This window comes from Lagenorhynchus albirostris, chromosome 1, assembly GCF_949774975.1.
Source record: "Lagenorhynchus albirostris chromosome 1, mLagAlb1.1, whole genome shotgun sequence".
NCBI classification, from domain to species: Eukaryota; Metazoa; Chordata; class Mammalia; order Artiodactyla; family Delphinidae; genus Lagenorhynchus; species Lagenorhynchus albirostris.
In genome coordinates this window covers 37,728,168-37,749,102 of record NC_083095.1, presented here as the reverse complement: position 1 = coordinate 37,749,102, position 20,935 = coordinate 37,728,168, and the positions used below count along the sequence as shown (strand labels likewise).

Here is a 20,935-nt window from a genome sequence, read left to right as displayed (position 1 = left end):
TCACAAACGTTTACTGACTTGATCAAGGTCTGGTAGCTAATTCGCAGATCTCCTCTCTTACCCCCACTTCCAAGACCTCGGAGTCCAAGAATGTTAGAGGAGTTTCTCGCTGAAATCGACCCGAAAAGCTTATTTGAGGGAGTTTGTGACATGCCCCCCCACTCCCGGTGGTTAACCTGCATTCTGAGTTAGCATCTCCCTCAGACCATCTCTGATGTTACAGAACAGGAAAGAAAGTTGCCAGCCCTGGGCTGCGGCAGGGCCTGCGGGGGGAGGCAGCTGCTCCGCCTCCAGCACTCGCGGGCGGGCTCGACACAGGCCGCCGAGCGGCGAGCGCGGGACTCGGCGGCTGGCGGCGGGCGGGGAAGGCGCGGGGCGTGGTTTGCAGCTTTCCGAGCGCCAAGGAGCGGAGCGCGCTCTGCTGCGCCCCGAGCCTTCCGCTGGACCTAAAAGGCGAGTGGGAGACCGAGCAAGAGGCGCGATCGAAGGAGCAAGGCGAGTGGGGCGCCGACCCGGGCAGGCTCTAGCCCGCGCCCTCGCCCCTCGCCGGGCCGGCAGCAGGGGAGCGCGGCGGCGGGGCCCTTGCACCCCGGTGCGCCCCGGAGAGAGCGGTCTGTGGCAAGGGAAGGAGAGCGGGAGGGAGGGGAAGGGGCGGGGGCGAAGGAGGGCAAGGTCCCCGAGCCGGGGGCGAGGGCGGCGGGAGACTGGACCCGGCCCACTGCGGGGGTCCGAGCCCGGCCACGGGAAACTTTGCCCGGGTGGCAAGAGCGGGGTGCGTGGAGGGCGCCGCAAACTTGTCAGCGGGCGGGGCGTTTCGGAGATTGGAGCGAGCGCCAGCGAGTGGCGTTTGTCTCTCCGGTTTCTTTGTGTCACCTCCCTAGCCCGCCGGTCCGCCCGCCTGGGAAAGGGGCTACGCCGGTGGCGCGGCCCCCATCCACCCGTCGCCAGCGTCGGGCCCAGGCCCCGGCGCTCGCGGTCCGCTGATTGTTTTCGCTCCTCGCGTCACGCCTGGGCGGGAAAGATTTTGAACGCCGCGTGAGCTAGAACGCGGAGAGCCGCGGCGCGGAGATTGCCAGACCGTGGGCGGCGCGAGGCTAGCCCAGGGTCTCAGAGGACCGGCGGGCGGGGCTCACCGGGCTGGAGAGCGCGAGCGGCCCCGGGGGTCCCGGCACGGTAGGAACCGCGGCGGCCGAGCGCCTCCTCGGCGGGGGCCGCTTGGACGGCTAGGATTATAATTCCATTTCGATTGCTTGGGGTCTTTGTTGTCTGAAATTGCCTTGAGGGTCTGACGGTAGCACCTTCTCCTTTTTGGGTTGTTTTTCTTCTGTTAAAAAAGAGCGAGGGGAGACTTATGTGGAATCTGCTGCTCCAAACAACATTAGCCACCTTATTTGATGGAGGTTGAGCGGTCCTGTGTAACCTTTGCCTTTGTGGACGCCTGTTATTTCCGAAAGTTATTATTTTATCCTCCCCTAGTGGAAGGGAGAGTCTGAGCCAGATGCTAGCAAGCACGATTGTGTACGTGCACCAGCAAGTCAGAGTCAAACACAGGAGGTTCCTTCTCGCCGCTCAACACTTTTGCATCGTTTTTTTTTTTTTAAAGTTTGTTTGATTTCAAACAACTTTCATCTGCTTTCCTAAAAGTTTCCAGAGCTCCGAAGAACTCCTTGCAGATATTACGTGGTTGTGCTAGGATAAGTCCGACCACTTTTAGGGTTGGGGTTACAGTTAAGCCCCCGAACCATACCTGGCCCCATCACCACTCGGGTGCCCGCCCTTAAGCCATTGTAAACATCATCGGGTTGAGTGTTCACCTTTTAGGAGATGGAACATTTGGTGTGTTTTTATACTTTAATGCACCACTCCTTCTTTAGTTACCTTCCCTTTCTGCAAAACTCTTGAGACTCTCTCGGGCTCTTCCTGAGATAATTACTGAGTGGCCTTAGCTGCGCCATCACGCCCCCCACCCCCGCAAGCACCCGAGGGAGAAGAGAACAGGTGCAATCCTCATTAAGTTTTTTCGCGGTGAAAACTCTGGAGATGTCAAAGTGAGTAAAAAGTGAAAATTCTTAGTTCTTTGTCCATATGTTTGCGTTAATGAGCTTTATTTGAAGCCAACAAAAATCAAAGTCAAATCAGTTGGGTCAGCTCAACCTTGTACATTAAGGTTGTTTCTTAAAAAAATCTTATAAATTTACCCAGTTAGAAATTTACAAGCATTTCAGTGCATTAGTGCTAATTGTGTTTGCAGGATATTGCAGTATGTTTAGAGAACTGAGTCACAATGGGATTTTTCTAGGTTGTGCCCTCAATAGCATAACTGAGAGTTTAATGTAAAGCTCAAAACTGGAATCCGTCACGTCTTGATAAGTAAGGGAAAGTGTGAAAGGCAATTGATTCATTTGTCATTACTCGTATGTTTTAAATATAGATTTTCAATAATTTCACAAAATTATTTTTTCATTTACTCAGATGAGCTCTTACCATATGCCAGCCACTGTGCTGGACTCTGGAGTTACAAATAATAATAATAACTATTTATGGAATACTTATTTTGTACCAGTAAATGCTTCACATAGGTTACCTCATTCATCTAATAAAAATTTGTTGAATGCTTACAATGTATTGTGCTAGGTGCTGGAGTTATAATAAGGCACAGGACAGCTGTTAGCTGTCTTAGCAAGTCAGGAAGATAGGCAGAACATAAAAGACATTACTAAACTAATCATAGTTTTTAAAATGTAAATCAGATCCCACCACTCGTCCTGCAGTGCAGTGTGTTGTAGGGTAGGAGGTGAGGAGAGGAGGGAGGCGTGGAAGATCAGCAGGGGAGATAGCATTGAGTCAGGAAAGAGCTTGATAGTGTGTGGATTGATTGGATCTGAGAGTAGGTCTTGTGGCTGAGCACTGTCAGCTGGAGGGAGAGAACTAAATGATGAGAGAGTGGTAATCAGGTGACAGATCATGCAGGGCCTCGTAGGCCAAAGTTTGGATATATTCACATTGACTCCTCATATATACCCTATTGGCCCTATTTTATAGTTTATAAAACTGAAGTAACTTTCTGAGTCTGCACAGTAGGTGAATGGCATAGCCTAGGATAGGAAGCCAGGCTTTCAGTCTCCAGTTATATTTAACCACTATGCCAGCATCAAAAGACAGTCCATATCCTGATGGACCTGTTTGTCTAGTGAAGACAAGCCATTGCAATACACACATGGTGGTGCTAGAAAAGATGTGTTCTAGGGGCTGTGGGAGGAGGAAAGCACCTAATTCTGCCTAGGAATGGGGCAGGCCAAATTGGGAAAAATGAAAACATTTTTCCTTTTTTTCAGAATTATGAAATGTTTCAGATTAGCTATAATTCAGAAATAATCTTAATGTTAAATGCAATAGCCCATTCTTCAGGGCTTCACTGTGTGTTCTTGAGATCTCTCTCTCTTTTTTTTTCTTACTTTCATATTTACCAATTACCTGAGTCATGTGTCCCCTTTCCTACTTTTACAAAATAAAGGATTGTGTCTGGAATACTGTAAAATCACTTATATTTAAAGCCTGTAATTCTTTGTGAAATTGCAGGTTAAGTTCTTTTTTGATTGTTTTTATCTTAAACTGTCTAGCCTTTCTCATTTTGTGTGATAATTTTATAAACAGCTTCATTGAATGTAATTGACATACAGTAAGCCGCATATTTTAGAGTGTTAAATTTGATGAGTTTTTGACTTATGTATAGACCTGTGAATCCATCTTTCCCTCTGGTCCCTCCCTACACCCTGCATCCTTCTTTCCCAAGCAACCAGTGGTAGCTCTGACCCTATGGATTATTTCGTATTTTCAGAATTTTATATGACTGGTATCACATAGTATGTTCTCTTTTTTGTCTGGCTTTCACTCAACATAATTATTTTGAGATTCATCTATGTTGTTGTGTGTATCAGTAGTTGATTCCTTTTTATTGCTAAGTGGTGTTCTATTGTATGGGTATACCCAAGTTCATTTATCCATTCACCCATTGATAGATGTTTGGTTTTTTCCAGTTTTTGGCTATTAAAAATAAAGCTGCTGTGAACATTATGTTCAGTCTTTGTATGGACACCTACTTTCTAGGAGCGGAATGGCTAGATCATATGGTAGGTGTATGTTTAACTTTTTTTTTTTTAATATTTATTTATTTATTTGGTTGCACTGGGTCTTAGTTGCGGCATGCAGGATCTTCGTCGCCACGTGTGGGATCTTTTAGTTGCGGCTTGTGAACTCTTAGTTGCGGCATGTGGGATCTAGTTCCCTGACCAGGGATCGAACCTGTGTCCCCTGCATTGGGGGCGCGAAGTCTTAGCCACTGGACCACCAGGTAAATCCCGTATGTTTAACTTTTAAAGAAATTCCCGGGCTTCCCTGGTGGCGCAGTGGTTGGGAGTCCTCCTGCCGATGCAGGGGGCACGGGTTCGTGCCCCGGTCCGGGAGGATCCCACATGCCGCGGAGCGGCTGGGCCTGTGAGCCATGGCCGCTGAGCCTGCTCGTCTGGAGCCTGTGCTCTGCAACGGGAGAGGCCATAACAGTGAGAGGCCCGTGTACCGCAAAAAAAAAAAAAAAAAAAGAAACTCCCATACTTTCCCAAAGTGGTTGTATCATTTTACATTCCCAAATTAGTGCGTGAGGGTTCCAGTTGCTCTGCATCCTTGTCAACACTTGGTATGGTTAAGCTTTCATAGCCATTCTGTTAGATGTGTAGCGGTATCTCATTGTGGTTTTAATTTGCATTTCCCTGATGACCAATGATGTGCTTATTTACCATCCATATAATATCTTTTTTTGTTGTTGAAGTTTCTTTGCATTTTTTGCTCATTTTTAATTGGGTTAGTTACTTCCTTATTCAGTAACTGTTTTGAGAGTTTTTTTTATATATTCTGGATACAAGTCCTTTATCAGATACATGATTTGCGAATATTTACGTTCAGTCTATTGCTCGTCTTACATTCTCTTAACAGATCTTTGAAGAAGTTTTAAATCTTACTAAAGTCCAATATATCAATTTATTTTTTTATGGATTATACTTTTGGTGTTATACCTAATAAATCTTTGCCTAACTCAAGGTCACAAAAATTTTTTTCCTTAGAGTTATAAAACTCATAGGAAAACTCTATAAAAGAATGTAAAACCATGAAGTCTTTCGTGTTACATTTAGGTCCATCTACTTTGAGTTAATTTTTGTTTATGGAGCCGGAATATGGGTTGAACTTTACTGCCACCAGGAACACTTAACATGTTTTGGAGATGAGATAATGTCTGGAGACAATGTGGTGAGGTGGGGTGGGTGGGCATTTGCTATTGGCATCTAGTGGGTCTAGGCCAGGGATGCTGCTAAAGATCCTACAATGAACAGGAGAGATCCTCTCAACAAAGAATCATTCAGCCGAAATGTCCGTAGTGTCAAGGTTGAGAAACCCTAGGCTAGAGGTTTATCAATTTTATTGACCTCGATGAATCAGCTCTTGGTTTCATTTATATTTTCTGTCTTCTGTTTAATTGATTTTTACTCTGATCCTTATTATTATTTCCTTTCTTCTACTTACTTTGAGTTTAATTTTACCCTTCTTATTCAAGTCACTGCGACCTTTTTTCTTTTCTGATATAGGTGTTTAGTTCTGTAAACTTCCTAAGTGCTGTACTGCTTTAGGGAATTCTCACAAATTTAAATAGGGTGTGATTTCATTTTTATTCAGTTCAAAATGCTTAAAAATTTTTCTTTGGATTTATTGTTTGACCTTGAGTTACTTAGGAGTTGTTTTTTTTTTTGCGGTACGTGGGCCTCTCACCGTTGTTGGCCTCTCCCACTGCGGGGCAGAGGCTCTGGACGCGCAGGCTCAGCGACCATGGCTCACGGGCCCACCGCTCCGCGGCATGTGGGATCTTCCTGGACCCGGGCACGAACCTGTGTCCCCTGCATTGGCAGGGGGACTCTCAACCACTGTGCCACCAGGGAAGCCCTACTTAGGAGTTTATTACTTAGTTTCCAGACATTTGTGGATTTTTCCAGGCATCTTTCTGTTATTAATTTCTAAATTTAGTTTTCTTATTGTCAAAGAGCATAACTTATATGGCTCAAATTCTTTTATATTTACTGAGAGTTAGTTTAGAGCCCAGAATATCATTAATTTTGGTAAGTGTTTTGTGTGTGCTTGAAAAGACTGTGTGTTCTAATTATAAAATGTCAAGGGAACATACCATCAACATGACATCACTGTTCATGTTAACCTTGATTACCTGGCTGAGGTAGTGTTTGTCAGGTTTCCCTCCTGTAAAGTTACTCTTTTCTCCCTGTTCTGTCCTTTGCTTTTTGAGATGGAAGTCACTATGCGTAGCCCACATTTAAGGAGTGGAGAGTTATCCTTCTTCTTGAAGAGTATTGCTTTTTTTACCCCACGTGACAATTTCTGACTTTTAATTCTGGTATTTCGGCCATTTATATTTAAAATGATTATTGATTATGGTTCACTTTATTTTTTTATTTATTTATTTTTTTAACATCTTTATTGGGGTATAATTGCTTTACAATGGTGTGTTAGTTTCTGCTTTATAACAAAGTGAATCAGTTATACATATACATATGTTCCCATATGTCGTGCGTCTCCCTTCCTCCCACCCTCCCTATCCCACCCCTCCAGGCTGTCACAAAGCACCGAGCCAATATCTATGGTTCACTTTAAATGTATAATCTTGCTATTTGTTTTCTGTTTTTCTCATCTGTTCTTTGTTTCCTTTTTTCTCTTTTTCTCTCTTTGATTGGATTAATTGAATTTTGGTCGTTATAGTTTATATCCTTTCTTTTGCTTATTAGCACTCATTCTTTTTTTAATTTTTATTTTTTTAACATCTTTATTGGAGTATAATTGCTTAACAATGGTGTGTTAGTTTCTGCTGTATAACAAAGTGAATCAGCTATACGTATACATATATCCCCATATCTCCTCCCTCTTGTGTCTCCCTCCCTCCCACTCTCCCTATCCCACCCCTCTAGGTAGTCAGAAAGCACAGAGCTGATCTCCCAGTGCTATGCAGCTGCTTCCCACTAGCTATTTTACATTTGGTAGTATATATAAGTCCATGCCACTCTCTCTCTCTCTCTCTCTTTTTTTTTTTTTAAATTTGGCCGTACCCCTTGGCTTCTGGGATCTTAGTTCCCTGACCAGGGTTTGAATCCATGCCCTCGGCAGTGAAACCACTGGACTGCCAGGGAATTCCCTACCTGTCATTCTTTATTTTGTTATTTCAGTGTTTGCTTTAGGGTTTATAGTATACATCTTTAACTTATCACAGTTTAACTTCAAGTGTTATATTATACCACTTCAATGAAAGCCTTGTAATAATATATTTCCCATGTCTCTCTGCTTTGTGCTATTGTCATACATTTTACTTTTTGTCTGTTATAGACCCTACACTACATTATTATTTTTTGTTTGAGCAGTCAATTATTTTTTTAAGGGATCTAAATAACAAGAAAAAAATCATATATTGACCCATGGTTACACAGGTTATATTCTTTGTTTTACTACTATTAAATGAAAATAAAGAAATCATACATATTGAGGTTATTGGATTCATATTTATGAATATATTCTAACTTGTAATTTTATTTATTTATTTTTAAAATTTATTTATTTTATTTTTGACTGCGTTGGGTCTTCGTTGCTGCACGCGGGCTTTCTATAGCTGTGGCGAGCTGGGGCTACTCTTTGTTGTGGTGCGTGGGCTTCTCATTGTGGTGGCTTGTTGTGAAGCACGGGCTCTAGGCGCGCGCGGGCTTCAGTAGTTGAGGCTCGCGGGCTCAGTAGTTGTGACACACGGGCTTAGTTGCTCCGCGACATGTGGGATCTCCCTGGACAAGGGCTCGAACCCATGTCCTCTGCATTGGCAGGTGGATTCTAAACCACTGCGCCATCAGGGAAGCCCTAACTTGTAATTTTAGAATAAACATTAGAGGCAGTGAAATTTGGAAATCAGAGCATAGTTCATTTTTTTAAACTAAACCCGCTGAATTGTCATTGAGCTGATCATTGCTGTAATAGAAGGATACTTCAGGATACTGTGGTGTATGACAAGATTCAGAACACCTGGACTTGGAGAACTCTCCAGACAGGCACTGATGAGTGTGCTGTACTTCTTTTCTTTCCTTTGGACAGCATTAGGAAAAGGGAAATGGATAGGCAGAAAGAGTCTGTCCTCCCATGCTGACATTTTCCAGACCCTGAGAAACTTTGATAGATGAGTGTGAAAGCACTTCTTTCTTTCAGTGGTGTATGAGATGAAGAGCACTTGGTTATAGCTCCTGAGGTCAGAGTAACACATTTGACAAAGTGAGCCTCAAGCTTCTGCTTGTCAGTGTCCATATTTGACTGAAAACTCCAATCTGAGATGCAGTTCTAGAACTGGTCAAAATTTGCTATCTACTTGTTGCTTTGGTTCCAGCTGACTTTTAGTTTTCCTTTATCAGTGAGTAGCTCCTTTCCATCTGGGTTATGTAAATGTGCTCCTATTCTGAATGTCAATACATTGACAAACACTCAGCTATAAATGAGTGAGAAAACTTAACTCATCCAACAAATTAATTTACTTTGTAAATATTTATTCAATCTGGGCTCTGGCACATTGATGAAAATTTATGTCCCTTGCCCTTCGAAAGCTAACTGTCACATAAGAGAAGGCCCACAAGGAGAGAAGCATGTGTTCCAATGTGGTAATTGGTGGAATGGATATATGAACTGGGCAATGGGAGTAAGCCTCGAGCAGTGGTTCTCAAAGTGTGGTCCAGGAACCAGTAGCATCAAACCTACTGGTTCAGAAACCTAGAGGGTGGGGCCCAGCAATCTGTGTTTAACAAGTCTTCCAAGTGATTCTGATGCACGCTCAAGATTGTGAACCAGTGGCATAGAGGATTAGATGATCTCTGAGATTTTTTCCCCAGGTCCTAATTTCTACAAATATGGTTTAGAAATGTGATATTTACCCCGTTGTATTGTACTTTAAGAACTGTTTTAGCACGAATGAATTGGTATGTAAAACGTTAATGCTATGGGGGTAAAACAGGAATTCAAAATGGTAAAGATACGCCTGACACTGGGACAAAAGTAAATTAGATTTAAAAAAACTTTATTATGAAAAATTTTAAGTACATATTCAAAAGCAGAGATAATAGTGAAATGAACTCCTATGTAAACATTACCCAGTATCAATAGCTATCAAGTCCTGCCAATTTGGTTTTACCTATACCCTCACCTATCCCCCCTGTGCTGGGTTATTTTAAAGTAAATTCCACACATCATATCATTTCATCCATAAATAATTAGATTTTTAATTATTTGAGCTATTAAGTTGCTAGAAATGAATTTGAAACCGATTCACATATAACCATTTCATGTTTCCATGTTAAATTATAGATAAAGTTTGTCTGGAGTTCATTTACACAAAACATGAGTAAAACAAAACAGTAGTGTGGGCAGGTGTATATATATTCCTATTAGTATAAAATCCATTAAAAATAAATATACTGGTTACAACAGTGAAAATATTTTATGTACCCTCATCATCATTATAGCAATATATACATTATATTTTTAAATAGTATTCCAGAATAGTAATAAAAAATATATCCATGTGCTGCCAAAATTGAAATACTGTGCTTGAAGGGGAAACTTTAATTTGAAAGACAAATTTTTAGGAAGGATGGTATTATAAAAAGGTTTTGCAGATTTCTAGGCAAATTTTTAATATATTTAAATTAAAAATTCTCATTACTCATTTCGGCAGTTATGTTGCCTCATTTGGAAAGATAAAGGTAGTCAACATTTAGGGATGAACAATACATCTTAAAAAATAAATCCACTTATCTTAATCTATATGCTACACACAGTCTTATCAAGGTTAGAGCTCAGGCTATAAGACAGTTCATGTTTGGAGAAAGGGGACAGAATTAACTTTCACAGACTTTTCACAAACAGGTAGAAAACTACCTGTTTTCTCCTACTGTGGCTTTGGAGTACAAGTTGTGATATCCTGAGGAAAAGCTGATAGTAATACGACTGAGCTCTTCGTGTTTGGCTGCTTTTGAATGATACCTTAATTAATGGGTCGTACCGTAGGAGTTAGCTAATCTTCATTTAAAAAATGCTAATTACTCAGAAGTAATTTTTAGCTGAAGTGTAAGTTGCAACAAAATAAATAAAGCTGTTCAAGATTGTTCCCCATGCCCCCCAAATAAATTAAAAAAAACCCTACAACTCAAATGCACCTGAGCTATTAGTACTAAGGTAGGTTAGTACCTAACCTACCTTAGTACTAAGGTACAAACATAGTCAATGTTTGATGGGATTGTTTGATAGAATAATGCATGCTAGAGCTTTTAGTTCAAAATTTTGAGCTAGTGATTCAGAAAGAAAAAAATAAAGAATTAACTATAAGTTCTGTTTATAAAGCAGTTAAAGGTGTGTCTTACTATCGTGCTAGTATGTTTACAAAGAAAATAGGTGACTAGCAGTCTCTTGTTTGACTGTCTTTTGTAGTTACTCATTTGATGACATTGGGTAAAAATTTTTCCTCTGTTAATGGGACTTTGTTTAAAAGAAAGTATGTTACCTTTGTAGTCTCGGCACTTTTTTCATTTTAGGAAGCTCCAACTCAGTTGTGTAATAATTAATTTTATAAACAGTGTTTAGTCCAGAACTGATTATATTTCCTTCTGAGCCAGATGAAAAGGAACTCCCAAATGTTTATAATCACAGGTTGATGATTTGGTTCCAAGACTGTGTTGGTGATGGTTTCTGAGACTCGGAAGGTAAGCTGGCTTCTTTCATGAGTCATCATGTTGTCTCGCAGTTGGCTATGTGTTTTCTTAGCAACAGCTGCTGATTTCAGGTTTGAGCTAGGGAAGTATGTTTTGAAATGATCCAACATATTCTTTCAGGTTATATATGCCTGTTAAACCTTATAAGCTTACTGTTAATGTTGTATGTTCCACCATGAAGGAATGATTTTATTCTCTTCCTGTCCCTGCCTTCCAAATCATTTTTCTTCTCTTTTTTTTTTTCTTTTTAAGGGGGTTGAGGGTGGGTGTAAGAAAAGAGAAAAATAAAGGAACCTGGAAGACTGTGGAAATGCTCATTTATGACTCTGGACTAGAGCAGAACCAAAAATGGCCTCCATGTGCTAATAGGATAAAATATAATTTACTGGAGTCTTGATCTTGAGTTATACTCTCAGGTGCATAAGTACTAAAGGACAAGTGGATTTTAGAAATGTCTGTGGTATAGAGTAATGGTTAGGGTTGTAACTTCTGAAGTCAGATGGACCCTGATTCAAATCCTGGCTTTGCCATATACTAGCTGTGTCACTTTGGGCAAATTACAAACCTCTCTGGGTAGAGCTTCTTCAACTGTAAAACAAATGCCAAAATATGACTTATAGGAGTGTTATGAATATTACTGAGACAATACATGTAACGGGTAGTACAGTACCTGTAATCGAACATTGTAGAACACATAGTAATAAGTGCTAGTTATTACATTCAAGGGTGCAGTGAACAAGGGGCCAAGTGACAGGTGTTAGAGGGCAATCAGCAATGAATCAGACATGGCTCCCCTTCTGCAGGAACTGGGGGAAGATAACCTTGTAAACAAATCACTCTACTATGATCCAGAATGAAAGAAGTGCCACCTGAGGTGCTAGCAGAGTGCTGTGGTAATTAATGCCACCTTTGGGGAAGTTAGGGCTAGTTTTGTAGAGAACAGTTGACGTTTTAGCTGGGCGTATAGCTGAGTCTAGAGTGTAGAATAGGGCTTTCATGGGTGGAGAATGGAGGAGCGTAGACTGAGGGCTGAAGAATAACACTGAAGCACAGGGCTCATGGCAGGTTGTAGTGGGAGAGGTCTGGATAGATGCTTTGTGGTTAGATCTTGGGATGTTTTTTTCATGGAAGTGTTTGGACCATATTCTTCTTGTCAGTGGGAACACGCAGCGTGTGCTTGGTGTGAGCTCTATTTCATAATAACTTTCTGAAAGATGTAGTGGAGAGGCAGGGAGTCCAATTACAAGGATGTTTTCAGAAATCCAGGTGAGTGATGAAGAAATTCAGAGAACAGAGTCAGAGGGAATTAAAATGAGATGGAAGAGAGAGAATTCTAAATTAGGTGCTGAAAAGAATATTGGTGCCATTACTTGCAAGAGAGATACCACAGGGAGAAAGTGTGGGAGAAAACCGATGGTCTGGTGATGGGGTGGGCTAATGGGTCTTTTTTTTTTAATCGAACTATAGTTGATTTACAGTGTCATGTTAGTTTCAGGGGTACAGCACAGTGATTCAGTTTTTCAAATACACACACACACACACACACACACACACATGCACATAACATACATATACACACATACATGTATATATTCCTTTCCAGATTCTTTTCCCTTATAAGTTATTACAAAATATTGAGTATAGTTTCCTGTGCTATACGGTAGGTCCTTGTTGGTTATCTATTTTATATATAGTAGTGTGTATATGTTAATCCCAACATCCTAGTATATACGTCCCCCCCCCCCCCGCCTTCCCCTTTGGTAACCATAAGTTTGTTTTCTATGTCTGTGAGTCTCTTTCTGTTTTGTAAATAAGTTCATTTGTATTTATTTATTTATTTTTTAGATTCCACATATAAGTGATATCATATGATATTTGTCTTTCTCTGTCTGGCTTACTTCACTTAGTATGATAATCTCTAGGTCCATCCATGTTGCTGCAAATGGCATTATTTCATTCTTTTTATGAGTAATATTCCATTATATATAATATATATATTATATACTATATGTATATATACCACATCTTCTTTATCCACTCTGTCCTTCTAACAGTCTTTATTTTAAAGTCTGCTAATGGGTCTTTTGAGCTCAAAGATTAGTGGACATCTAGCTGGCAGTTGGAAATTTAGTTCTGAAAGAAGGAAGCTAACATTTATTATGCAGCTACTATGTCTCAGGTTTTATGCTAAGCATCTTCACAAATCATTATTGGAAACAAATAGTATTTTTATTGATGAAGAAATAGAACCTGAGAAGAGGCCTGATATTATTTAAATATCTACCCTAATTTCAAAGCATTTCTCACTTTTATTGTTCTCTTCAAGCTCGTGGGAGCAAGTGGAGAGCTGGGGCTAGGAAGAATGAGTGAGTGGGTACGGAAGGCAGTGGGCTGCCCTCTGTGGCACTTTTCATCATTTCTTCATTCAGGCTGTCATTACATCTTCTTTACCACAAGGAGAGAATCTCCTTGTAATTGGGCGGTTAGTATTTGTTACCTGAAGAATGTTGAGGGAGTTTCATAATGAACCTTATTTCTCAAGTTCTGATATTCCTTTCCTTTTAGAACTACTTGAAGGTTGAAGTACTCCAAGATTTTTTTTTTTTCTCTTCTTATGAAATGGAAAAGTTTGGCTACGAGTGGGTTTTAACTTTATAAAATGAGCCTTGTTGTAGTTGGATTGGAGAGGACGAGCAGGGCAGAGAGAATGGTGCTCTTTTCCTTAATGTTATCCCCTTCGAAATGTGTAGTCCTGAGGTCAAGCTCATGAATGCAGATGAAAATTAAGTCTGGGAAGACTTTGAGCATGTCTTAAAATCTTTTTTTTTTAATTTCAAAAATCCAACTACACACATACAACACACAGATATTAAAAAGCAAAAGCCTGTCCTCATATTATTTCCGCTTTCCACTTCTGTTGTCTCTGTCCCTAGAGATAATCACTGTGGACAATTCTATGTTTATCCCATTTGAATGTTTACGAACATTTGGAGCCTTGGCAGTAATTGGGCAAAATAGCTAGATTTTAAGCTTTTTCCTTTTCACCCAGATATTTGGTTTTAGGGTTTATTATTGAAGTTTCATAAATACAGGTTCTTCTTTTTAGACTGTGTTCTGAGAGCCCTGTAAACATCAAATGTAACTTAATGTTAAATGCTGTTGGATCACCTTTCAAATCAGTGACATACCTAGGATTAGAATTTAGAGACCTTGAGCTTCTCATTTGTTGCTAAACCAGTTCTGTTAGTTAATTTATTACACAAACTTGCCAGTTAACTGCAACAGTGGACAAAAAACAGGTTTCATCTTATTATTTATTTATTTTAAAGAGAAGAAAGGGCAGAATGTGGATTTAAACTAACATAGGCCCATTTTAGTAACTATATTAATCTGTTAATTACTTCATATGTTGAAGTGTTCAGACTATATGTGTTCTGGTAAATTTCTCTATAGAATCATGCAACAAGTTAGTCAATTCAATATATCTTGCCTGTTAGGAACTTTAAGGACATGGAGTTCAGAGCCTGCACATTGTGTTCAAGCAGGAGTTGCCAGTAACTTGCTGTGTGGTCTCAGGGAAGTTACTCAACTTCCCTGTTTCCCTAAATGGGGTAGATAGTGTCTGTCTTGTGAGGATTAAAGGGATGGTGCATGTAAAATATTCGGCACAAATTACAAACTAAATAAATATTAACTATACTTATTACTGTTTTATCATTATTATCAAACAGAGGACCTACAATTTTGTTCATCCAGGTAAGCAGAATTTACCTGCTTCTTACCCTCAAGCTACAACAAAGGAGACATCACTAAATTTCACTTTTATTGCACTGTAGATGTCAGAAGGAATGTGCAAATATTGAGGTATGCTTTTTAAGCAGATACAGATCTCAGTACCCCTCTTAGTCAGCTTCTTAACTAAATAAGTTGGAGGAGCTTCAACCAAAGGACCACACAGAGATTTTCTTTTGTCTTTGTGGTCCTACTTCTCAAGATTCTTCATGGGTTCTAGTTTTGGTTCTACTCAGGAAAATATTGTAAAATGCATAAGACATTTTCTTGAGAGTGTTCAAATTGTTCACCAATGGGGAGAGAACTACTTAGGTGTATTCCTTTTTGAGGATGTTTTATATTATATGAGTTTTGGGGGCTGGGGATGGGTCAGAGATCTTTCCATGGGGAAGGCTTTGAGAGAAGGAAAAAATATTTCTTAGAAATCTCAAAACTGTAATCTGAAATTCCATGGAAAGAAAACTTAAGAGTTTTGTAATCTGAGTTACTGGAGTTAAGGGGTCAGAAGGATTATTTATGTTTTAGGAAGTTTTTCTTCACAGGGAGGTATATAACTTCTAAATATTTCAATGACCTAGTATATATACTGAAGAAAAAGTAACTTTAGAAGTAGGCAGATACAGGCTTTTTTTTTTTAAAGCCAGACAAGTTTCTAATGGAGTCGCTGTGCATGTTACAAGTAACAACAAAGATAATTTTGTGTACACAGAAGTACATTCTGTTCTTTCCCTGAGATGATGTGACCTCTTATCAGATCGTAAATTGTGCCCACAGAACTGGGAACTGTATCTTTAGGATAAACTAAGAAACAAATAATTCTGGTTGTTTCTCTTCAGGTGAGAAACTTCTGCCATGTTTAGAAATGAAATGGAAACTAGCTTGCAAACTCTGTAGCAAGTCACAAGGGAAGCCTGGGAGAAGGGATGATTTCACAGTTTGAGGTTCTACTACTTCAGAGCTCAAATCCCTTTTTCAGATACCCTGTATTTCCATAGTTGCTTGATTCAACATCTTTAAAACAAATGAATACCTGTTGAAGAGTGGCACTGCTGGCTGGCACCCTAGAAAAAACAGCTTCCAAATCACACAACAGTTAATTTTTCAGCTATTTTTTCTCATCTACTTTCCCACTAACCAGTCAGAATGCTAAGATTTCAAGGTGAGGTAAGACTGGGTGTCTAGTATTTAGTTAGAACTCCCCACTTACCAATGCAGTAATGGATGGTTCCTTGGAAGTAAAGAGTTAAAAAGAAACAGAAACTCAAAAAGGACTGAAAGGAGCTCTAATTTGGGGAAGATTTGAATTAGAAAAAATTTCTCTAGAACAATTTCCTTAAAATTATGGTATGAAAACCCTAATCTAAAGTAATGAGAAGAAATGTCATTTACTTTTTAAGTCATAGCACTTTCTAAACCAACTTCTATGTACCACCGTCTGTGAGCTACATATTAAAATCTACAGTGATTTACTGAGTGACCTAAGGATTTGCTAGTTTGCTTTGTGTGCCGTACAAATCTTGGTAAACTAGTCAAAGTTGGATTGTAGGGAATAGAGGGGAACTCTTCTCTGAAATGAGTCTTGAGGGTGTGAGAGAAATAATGGAGAGATCGTAAGTTGAGTAAGAGCAGTATCTTACTCAACTTATCTAAGATACCAATGATGAATTCAAATCCTGGGTTTGTCCCAGACAGTTTTATGTCCTTGAATAAATCACTAATGATAACGATCTCAGTTTCTCCACCTCAGGAGTATCATGATTATATAAAACAGCCTATAAGCACAACTAAATACAAAGTATGTTTTGTCTTGGGTCATTTAAACTGTCCCCGCCCCTTTACTGATATTCTTTGGTCTGCTCTCCTAAACACAGCCAGCCAGCTCTCAAAGGTCTGCCATCATCACAAAGGATGACGAAGGAGAGAGTGTGGTGGAATTAAAGGCCATTCCTGGGATGACTTTAAAATGTGCATGTGCTGTCCATAGTGAGTCAATAAGTCTTGTTTCATGTATTATTTGTACACTTGTACAGTGAGAAGTGATGGGTCGTTATTAGAGTCCAGAGAGTTCAACACCCACCATATTGAATTTAATTCAGAATTTTAGACCTGAATGATACCTGAATCCTCTTATTTCACAGATGACAAGCCAAGATTCAGGGGTGGCAAGGTACAGTTGGTAATTGGCAGAACAAGGAGTAAAAATGCTACCTCCAGATTCCTGGCTCAAAGCTCCTGCTGTCATAGATGCGTGTGTGTGTGTGTGTGTGTGTGTGTGTGTGTGTTTAAAGTATTATGCATTATTTAAAACCTATGAAGAGGCATAAATCAGCATGCCCTTAAGTCCTTACATGCTTTGGCATGATACTTAAGAAACAAATTGTTCCTAACATGGTCGTGACCCCTTCTTCCACAGAGGTAGCAGCTGTCCTGAATTTGGTGTTTATCATTCAAATGCATTTCTTTACAGTTTTGTTGCATACGAATGTTAATTTTCAAAGTATTTGGCAACCTGGTAGTGTGTAGGCACTGCCACTCATAATGGATGCTGGCAACAGATCCAGCCATGCCAAAGTATATTAGCTAAATATCAGACCCATCGTGGACCCCCCCTAAGCAATATTTTTAAGAGTGTACATAGTTAGTACCATCCTGTATGCATTCTTCTACAAATTGCTTTTTTCCTTCAACTTTATATTTGTGACATGCATTCATACTGACATGTATAACTCTCATTATTCATTTTCAGTGTTTAATATTCTAATGTATGAATATGTCACAGCTTATTTATTCACTTATTTTTGGATAATTAGGTTTTTTTTTTTTTTTAATGCCCTCTCACCTGTTCTGGTGTTTTGCTTATTTTCTTGTTAGGTTGTTTGTCTTTTCCATATTGATTTGTGAGTATATTATTTTTGTATGTTTTTTGGAAACTAGTATTTAATACTCATTAACATCTGTACTTATATAAGCCACATAAAACCTATCATCGCTTTGTCTTTCCATAGGTGTTCACATTTGGAAAGGGTCTTTCAGTATCCCCGAATCAGGTTCACGTCAAGTACACCAGTGACATCGCCTGTGACTGTAGACATGGACATGTTCCATTATTTAAAATGGGTTTGACATAGTCTTAACATTCTTGATTGTGAAGATGGACTTAATTTCCCTATATTTACATGGTCCTGTAGGTGAAAGGGTTGACCTCATTGTAACTCTAAAGTGTGGGAGGAAAGCCTTTATGGGAAATTATAAAGTTCTTTTTTTCTTTATTAAATCAAAAGCAGGAAAATGGGTGGTGCCCTTGCCTCCTTAGTGAACCCCAAATGGGCCACAGCATATAAAGGAAACTATAAAGTGAATGGAAGGACTGAGGCCATTGCTCAGGAAGTTCTTCCAGGAACTTTCACTATTTAAACTCTCTGGGTTGTTAGATAACCAACAAGGACCTACTGTATAGCACAGGGAACTCTGCTTAATACTCTGTAGTAACTTAAATGGGAAAAGAATTTGAAAAAGAATAGATACATGTATATGTATAACTGAATCACTTTGCTGTACACCTGAAACTAACACAACATTGTTACTCAACTCCACTCCAATATAAAATAAAAATAATAATAATAAAAAACTATCTGGGTGGTTCATGATTTTGGTTCCCTCCCCTTTTTTATCCCCAGTGCGCAGGAACTTGACAGAGGTACATGCGAGGCTGTTTGTTCTTTTGTTGGCTTCTTGTATCTGCTTTCTAGAAGGTTATTGTTTTCAAGGATCTTAAACACCAGGATTAGGACAGTTAAACCTTTCACAGGCTTGAAGTGTAATCTTCCTATTGGTTTTGTTTTCCTGGCTTCTTTACTTCCTTCCCTCTCTTCCTTGTTTCTTTCTACTTACAAATTACTGCATTTGTTAGATAGCCATCCTTCAGAGCATCCAATGTTTTGTTCATTTAAATTTTTTTAACCTTCTTTTTGTCGTACAAAAGGACAAAAAACATTTAAAAATACTTTTAGTACTGGAGGTTGCCTTTTCCTGGAGCATCGCTTCCGCCTCCCCTCCCCCCACCAATCCCCCAGCAACCCCGCCTCTGCCCTCCCCCTCTCCACTGCCTCACTCCCACCCTCCTGGCTCTGTAGGTCTCTTTTGTTGTTGGGAGCTAACAAAGTACTGTAATTTGCTGGATATTGTGGATGGAGGATAGGCCAAGGGCTCCCGGGAAGAATTTCTGTAACCTGCCTGAGCTCCCTTCTCTTAAAAATTGCTGATTAACTAGTCTCTTCTGTCCTGGGAACAGCCAGAACTTTAAGAGTGTTGTTCAAAAGAAACATTTTTATTTTTAGAGGCATAAAGAGACAAAACTATGGACTTTAAGCGTGCAATCCCAAAGCAAAACCAAAAATCTTGCTGAAAAATTAGCAATATATTAAACATTTTGAAAACAAGTTGCATTTTTCTTTCAGCTTTCTGTATTTTTAGTCGAAATTAATATTACCACAGGTGTTCTGAAATTCTCCTTTTCTTTGCATGTTTTGCCATATAAAATTCATTTAATGATGTAGAAGATTAAAAAACATCAAAGGGGAAAAGTGTTTAAAGAAATTTTGTTGTGCAGAGGACATGCAGTTAAAACTAGCAGACAAGCAGAGTTCTCAGAGATGGTGTCATCCAAATTGATTTTAACTTCATCATCACATGAGTAAAGAGAACCCTTCCAGTCTTTGATTTTTAAATAATCCTGATTTCATTTTTGGGGGGTAGTTTTTACTTTATGAGTCCTAGTTTCTAGTAATAATGTAGCATGTGATGTAGATAAAAGTGGAAGATGGGGCTAGCAGCACTGACTTTCCCACAGGATCTTTGTGAGCAGAACCCCAAATCCTTTACAGATTCAAAGGTCTATTTAAAGGTTCACAATAACAATGACAGCATTTTAGGGCTGTCTTCCAACCCTATCACTTCCTTCTTCTAAGGGGAAGTCGAGCTTGGGGTGGAGGAGGTGCACTGGTGTTACTGGACCGGTTCACTCAAGCTGTCGCCGGCTTTTTTGGAATCACAGACCTTGATGGGACGTTGCACAATGGGACTGGTGAAGTGAAAGTCCTTTGATTGATTTAGACTAACAGAATAGAAAAAAGCATTGGGTGAGTTAAGAAATACTCATTAATGGTGCCCAGAATGTGGAGGGAAAAAAAAGCTCACTTTTTTTTTTTTTTTAAATTGAAGTATAGTTGATTTACAGTGTCGTATTAGTTTCAGGTGTACAGCACAGTGATTCAGATATATATTCTTTTCCCTTATAGGTTATTATAAAATGTTGAATATAGTTCCCTGTGCTATAGTTCCCTGTAAGTCCTTGTTGGTTATCTATTTTATGTATAGTAGTGTGTAGATGTTAATCCCAACCTCCTAATTTATCCCTCCCCCCTTCCCCTTTGGTAACCATAAGTTTGTTTTCTGTGTCTGAACTTCACATCTTAAAAAATAACAAATAAAACTTTCAAAATGTAAATATTTACAGTACATTTTTTTTTTCTGTTTTTTGGCATGAATCTTTAGGCCGGTGTATTTGAGGGACTAGGGCTAACAGTGTGTCACCATGGTGATGCTTGGCTGCTGAGGTGGAAGAGCTGGCCGATGCCCTCTCCAGGGTCCCGAAGCCCCCAGACCATGCCAGAAACTTCAGGATGGAAGAGGATCTCTGGCCAAAGTGCCTGTTGCAAGGGGTGTATCTTAGAAGATCCCTCTGTTTAACTTTGTTGTGCTCTAGGGAGGTCTGTGGACTGGGGTCGTCCCAGTGATTCTGGTTTAAACTGTGATGGACCTGAGGGCCCTACCTTTTTCCTGAGCTGATCACAGGAATTTGCTATAGATTGACCTTAGAAAGCTAAAGTGTCTCAGTTTTTGAGTACTCTTTCTTCCTTCTCTCCGGTGGGACTTCATAAGGTGATTCACACATAGGGGCCTCTACCTCCAAATTCTCCCAGTGTGGATACCTCTTGGGTAGACCCTGAGCTCCTAAGGACTTGAAATAGATCAAGGCCTGACCGCATTCAAATCTCTGGGGTAGTTCCAGCAGCCACCCCACCCCCACCCCCGCTTTAAAACAATTTTATTTATTTATTTATTTATTTTTGGCTGCATTGGGTCATAGTTGCGGCATGCGGGATCTTTTGTTGCAGTGTGTGGGCTTCTCTCTAGTTGTTCCTTTTGACTGCTTTGGTAATCATCTTATGTTCAGAGAAACTAAGATAATACAGAGACTTGTTCAAGGACTCCCAGTGAGTAAGTGAAAAGACAGAAGGAGTCAG

General features: G+C 39.8%; 1 protein-coding gene across 1 annotated transcript in view; it reads left to right on the top strand.

The window, feature by feature from the left end:
* The first annotated feature begins 505 nt into the window (after positions 1–505).
* The window catches only part of SYNE2 (spectrin repeat containing nuclear envelope protein 2), a 329,548-nt gene continuing 309,118 nt past the window's right edge, over positions 506–20,935 (top strand). Inside the window, exon 1 of the mRNA XM_060141612.1 lies at positions 506–611. The gene's annotated coding sequence lies outside the window, so the exon portion shown is untranslated. The remainder of the gene's footprint in view (positions 612–20,935) is intronic.